The sequence below is a fragment of the Montipora capricornis genome, chromosome 9 (assembly GCF_036669925.1).
Source record: "Montipora capricornis isolate CH-2021 chromosome 9, ASM3666992v2, whole genome shotgun sequence".
Classification (NCBI taxonomy): domain Eukaryota; kingdom Metazoa; phylum Cnidaria; class Anthozoa; order Scleractinia; family Acroporidae; genus Montipora; species Montipora capricornis.
This window is the reverse complement of record NC_090891.1, coordinates 19,113,819-19,120,091: the sequence shown is the minus strand read 5'-3', so window position 1 is coordinate 19,120,091 and position 6,273 is coordinate 19,113,819.

Genomic DNA, 6,273 nt, shown 5'->3' with positions numbered 1-6,273 from the left:
GAAAAGCCCCACCACGTAGATCACTTCGACGCAAACGCCCACAACGCGGAGAAGGATTAGACATTAAAAAATGGGTGGGGGAGGCTGGGATTAAATTTCATTGGCCGGGATATCAATACATGGGGCCTGGAATGCATTTGAAGAAACGGTTAATGCGCGGGGACCCGGGTATCAATCGATTGGATAAGATTGCCAAACAGCACGATATTGAGTACGCCAGAGCTAAGAATTTGCGTGACAAATGAAAAGCCGATGACAAGATGATTGCCGCCGTCAGCCGTTTGCCGGGCAAGAAAACTTGGACGGAAGCTATTGTTAAACGGATCATGCAAGCTAATCGCGAACTCAAATTGTGAAAAAAACAAAAAAGCCATGTTGTTTCTTTTTGATAATCTTATGTACAATCGGGAACGTGTCGACGGTTCTAGTGACTAGTCGGTCTCTTTGTTTCTTTAATAAAACTTGAAAAATGAAATCTGTGATTGTGTGAGTCTCTTATAGCCTGTTCATTTAAGAAATCATGATGAAAGATAACCTTATTTACAGCTAGGAACGTGTCGTGTAGATCGCTAAGTTGCCACCCATAGCTCAATCGGTTAGAGTGTAGGACTGTAAATCTGTAGGTTGCTGGTTCACATCTGGCTGGGTGGACTATTTTTTATTATTAATTTTTTTTTTCAGTGAAACAAATTAAGAGAGCCTTGTGATAGCGATTTTTCAATGAAAATCATTTTTAAACAACTGTTAGCGCATTTGAAATGTTGCTTTTGAATTCCAAAGAGACTACATAATTAGAGCGATTTTTTTTTTCATTCATCATCTTCATCCATTAGTTCGACCAATGAGACAATAAGATCTTCATCTTCAGAGTCAAGTCCTCGATATCCATATGGATAAGTGATCGCTGATCGTGGGTCCAGAACGTGTTTATTGAATACCAATTTGTATTCTTTGTGGGCTTCTTTGGTCCATAGTTGATATTCTTTCGAGACGCGGACGATTTTGTGTCTGCGTGACGCGAGTCTAAAGGCTTTTGCAATTCAATCACGCAACACTTGATAATTGAGTTGTGCCATCCCTTCGATGGTCAATGAGAATCCTCGTACTTTGCAACAATACTTGTCTTTCTTCGTACGACACCTGTAATTCTTCGTCCCTCAGGAGCAAAACTCAGTGATGAAATCTCCGTTGGTTAATTCATCCGTAAAATCGCCCAAATAATTGCCCAGCAGCGGCTCCACATCTCCAGGGGATTGCACGAAAATCACACTGTCTTTATCAAAATACGACACCCGTTCGTTCAACAGTTCTCGAGCTTCATAGAGACGCAAACGCGCCCAACAGGTCGTGAAAGAGGCCACGAAGATATTCTGATTGGGGGAGACATTTTCACATAACGCTTCCTCGCAATGATGGACTTCCAGTCGTTGTTAATCGATGCAGCTGACATAGTGAACATCATGTTAGTCGGAGTCCATGAAACTACAAAAGGCTTGAGGCTCAATGAATTCTTTCCCTTGCAATTTGTTCACTTGCAGCCCAAATTTCCACCACATGGAGTTCAACATTAGCTTGGCCAAAGCCCGCTGACCAGGATTCACGGCAATCTTCTCATACACTAGGGCAATACCTTCTTTCTCTTTAAACTGAGTCATGTCGAGTTGTTTCTTTTCCTTTGTGTCGAACCATGCAGGCCAGCCTGAAGCTTCCGTTTTCAATTTGAAACAAGTGTTCACAAAATCTTCGAACAGTCCTACTCGCGTTTCTCAGAAATGCCACACTTCATGAATGGTTTGGATCACGTAACCCATCTCTTCAGCTTTTTCCAGTTGAGGAGTACGCCAGGTCCCCTTCAATGCTCGCTCCTGCTCGTTGTGACCACACCAAGAGACTTTCCCGTGGAGAGGACGGTCCATGTGTTCTTCGAGGCAGATACGACACAGAGGAAACGTGAATTTGTTATGAGTTCTGTATGGTAACACAGGGTGGAAAAGGCGATATGGTGGTATTACTGTGCATTTTGCGAGGCCAAATTAAAATAATCGGAAATAGGTTTTTCTCATGAGGCGGTCGAAGTTCATTTCAGGATGGCCCACCGGATATTTCTGGGTCTTGTTGGTCCACGTGTAGAGACTGGTATAATAATATTTGATTTGTTCAGCGGCGTGTTCGTTGACTTGTGCAGCCACCAAAAATAAGCGTCACGAGGTGAAAGAGGTTCTTGTAAATCGTACCCGGCTACAATCTCAGCTCCTTCCGGATCGTGGTTCTTACATTTTCCCCATTCGCACTCCCAGATGGTTTTTACTGTATAGCCTCGATCGGACAGACTTTGTAATCGCAGTATGGTTTCTTGATGAACGTCGGCCATGGAGCGATCGTTCAGGCGGCGGTAGGTTTCTGAGCGCTGAGGTAAGCACTTGGGGCAACCATGCCAGAAATGCCAAGAAACTCGTAAACCGTGTTGGTCTCAACATCATAACCGTCCACCATCCACCGGGTGTCTGGAATGCGATATTCGACCTGATTCCTAGCATGTTGTACTCGCTGATGGAACCGCGGGTCGGAAATATCATCGCCTGTTTCCAAGAAAATTTCTTCCAGCTGCTTTTGTTCTTCATCACTACATGCAAGCCAAGCGTCTCGACACAATTGCTGTTCGTCAAACGTTAACCATTCCATAGCCGCTTTGGAATGGTTGACATCTAAGCGCCAACCGTAGAGAGGTTCTGAGGCAATGGTGTTTTCTTCCATGCGATTGAGGCGCAAGTCTCGATTGCAAGCCGAGGCGATGGTAATTTGTTCAAAGGAGCAAAACCGGGTGCGCTTGTGGAAATCGTGTTGAAATGTGAGGTAGCCTTCACACAATAACCGGACGTCATCGAGGCAATAAGCTTCGAGCTCTTGACGCAGATGAAATTGAACCTCCTTTGATTTCTGCTCTTCATACCACTTCTCAAATTTTTCATTCCTTTCTTTGGTCATCCCCTCGGGCATGTAATCTTTGATAGGAGGCAATTCACCGTGGTTATCATTCTCCATATTCGCGCGGGTATTAAATAAACGAGGAAAGTAACCTTTTTTAAATTGATCGGGGGCGAGTCCAAATGCTTTTGTAAAACAATTGAGAGGTTCAGGTATAAACGACATAGAATCAATGAAACGAAAGTAGCGTCCCAGATAAGTCAGTTCCAGTACTTTACCGCCATTGCGAACCTGCTTTAATGTCTGTTTGCGACGGTGCAATGCGTCGACGATAAAATAAGAATCGTACCCTTTAAAATTATGGGCCAAGACTGTGATTTCGCGTGTTTCCTCTTCTGTCAAGACGTCTAGCCACTCTAAGAAATGATCAACGTAAAGGGGTCCGTGAAAGATTTTGTGGTCGGTATTTTCTGCGGTCATTCCTACGACTAAGTTAGCGATGTATTTCCCGGTGTTCTGCATTGCCTCCACGTAAAAAAAAAAACACTAAAAGAGGTTCCTTATACTCGTCTGATTGTTCCTGGTTTTTCGTCTCTGTATGGGATAGTAGGGTTCGTAACCCCACTGAGTCTCCTCCTTGTTGTCGCCGCTGTGTTTTTCGCTTGGCCAGTTGCACAGCTCGTTTCTCTTCCCGGATCTCATCAGGGTCCTTGGCGTTCTGAATAAAGCATCGATGCGTGCTAAGTTCTACTTATTCGCGACACGAGGAACATTCACTCCTACCGCAGCAATGATCGTCTTGTTCTTTCCTTCCCACGAGGAGTTTTCGGCAATAGGCGCATTTCCGTAGCGCTTGACAGACGGATGGTTTTTGAGGACCACTAGGTTTCCCATCTTGTGCTTTGCTACTATGGAGTTCCAGACAGGAGGGTCCATAAAAGACACGGCGACAGCTATTGCAAACGTGGGAAGCAAACCGTTTAGTCTTGTATGCCTCATGGTAATCAGAGCATGATTCTTGACAGCAGGCAGGGCAGTGAATTCCGGTCGCATTAGGGCACGAATGCCGCCCCAAATCATTAGGGAGCTTACGCAACGAGGACGAAGACGGCTACGAGGACTTCATTTAAAAATACGAGTTCGCGTTATTCATATCACTACAAAACTATTTCATGTCGTTTCGCGTTAAAAATGTGTAGTAACCGTTGAGGAATTAAACTGGTATGAGTGAGTTGGAAGCGTAGAGAGAGAACTGAAAATTCATCGTCATGTGCTAACGTCCTCCACAGAACCTTGAATTTGGTCATTTCACGTCGTCATTTAGGAGATGACGGCAAAGAAATGTCCCTAAACGTAAAACGCACGTGCAGAGCCATTGTTTTTGCTCACTAAAACCTATTGTTTTGTACCGTCGTCGTTGCCGTCCGCGTCGTTTCATAAGCTCCCTATTATAGGGGTGTAAACACCGCCCGCAGAAATAACTAGTACTGAAAAAACCTGGTAATGAGGTGAAAGTATCATAATAACCGTTTTCATGTAGGATTGCTAATTGTTTTTCGCCTTCACCAAACGCAAGACATGCGTACGCACGATCTACGTCTACCATGATGATTCGATATTTTAAAAATAGGGAGGGGCGAGGGAAAACAGAGTTAGTTCGTCCATTCCACAGAGGCCGGGTTCAACGTTAGCTTCTGTATTTAAAACGATAGCCGCATCGCCTTGGATGGTAAAGCCTCGTTGGAAACTATGCCATTTAGGATGGTTGTCCACGTGAGCTTTAGCTGTGACGATGGCGTGAGCACAACACAAATTCTGTTCATTCCTTGCGATCTTTACGATACATTGTTTCTTCAAACGAAACTTCGTTGAAGCTTGGTGACCGGGCTTATAGTCTCTACCATGTCCCCCACCCTGTGGACTGGCGCGCACGTAAACAAATTCTAATTGAAAGGTATCGTTCAGTTCAAATTGTTTATTGGAGTTTAGCATGCGACTCATGAAATTCATGAATTCATCGACCCGTCTAATATCATTACGCCACTCTCCTGCTTGAGATCGCGTGAGTAGTATTTGCGTAACTAATCCGAGTTCTCTGCACAACGATGAACATATAGATTCTCATTTCACGGAAAGTACTTGTTGTAAAATATCACGCTTCTCAATACAGCAACGCAAATCATGATTTTCAAGAAAAGAAACATGACAAATGTAAACAACAATTACAACTTTTTTCCCATCTAATATTTTGCATTATCACAAATCCAAAATCTCTGCACGACCTATACTCTCATTTCACGGAAAGTACCCGTGTGTAAAATACCACGCTTCAAGAAAGCAATGCAGATCATGATTTTTACGTATTTCAATTTACCTTCTTCAAATTATTCTAGCGCTTGCACGAGCAACATGTCATCTTCGAATTCGTCATAACCTTCATTCAGCGTGCTGTCAGTCATTGCTTCGATGTATGTCATATTCTCCATTTTTGTATGTCCTCGCTTATCTTTTTCTGCTTTCACTCAATGAGTTGGAAGTAGAAGTGGTTTGTGTGGGACCGTCTTTCGCTTTTATATGGTTCTGGATTATACCATTATATTTCATTGGTGGAATAACTAAAAAGGATTACTACACAACATTCTTTTATTTTTTTACTTCCCACAGAGATTATCCTGTAAGGACCAAAGAAAATATTTGATGGTATTGTCCGATTATCCGTCAAGATTAAGAGATAAAAACAAGGAATCAATACTGGTAAGCCAGACTCTTGCTAGAAACCCGTTGATTATTGACATTTAAAGAATTGGTGACCCCTAAAGGAGCCGTTATTTTGAAAAGATATCTCTTCACGAGCAAGGATTTCGACGACAATTTCCATGTCATCTGTTTCCTTGCCTCCGAAACTTTCTTTCTAATGCCGTACCCTATGTTTACATACCTAACTTTAAACACACAACTGGTTTTCGGCAGTATGTAGACATCAGGCACACTTTAGTCCTCTCTAGGCGCATGGTACAATCTTTCGTTCTCTTCCAATTTTCAACGCTCCAACTCTGTGATCCTCTCAAGAATTAATGCAGTCACATCAGTCTTATCGTAGAACTGGAAGCTCTCACAGCTTTTTTTTGAAATGTCTCTATGATATGTTTCAGCTCCTTCTCCGACAGGATAAGAGTTGTGGTGTCTATGATTTTCATCATGGTTGCGAATCATGATGATCAGTTTTTCAAGGCTATTTATTACAGCATAAGATATGTGAGGTATGTGAGGAAATTTAAAAAAACGATTTAACTATTCTCCTTTTGTGGCATAAAAATCCCTTTAAACAAACCCTTTGCCGACATAAAC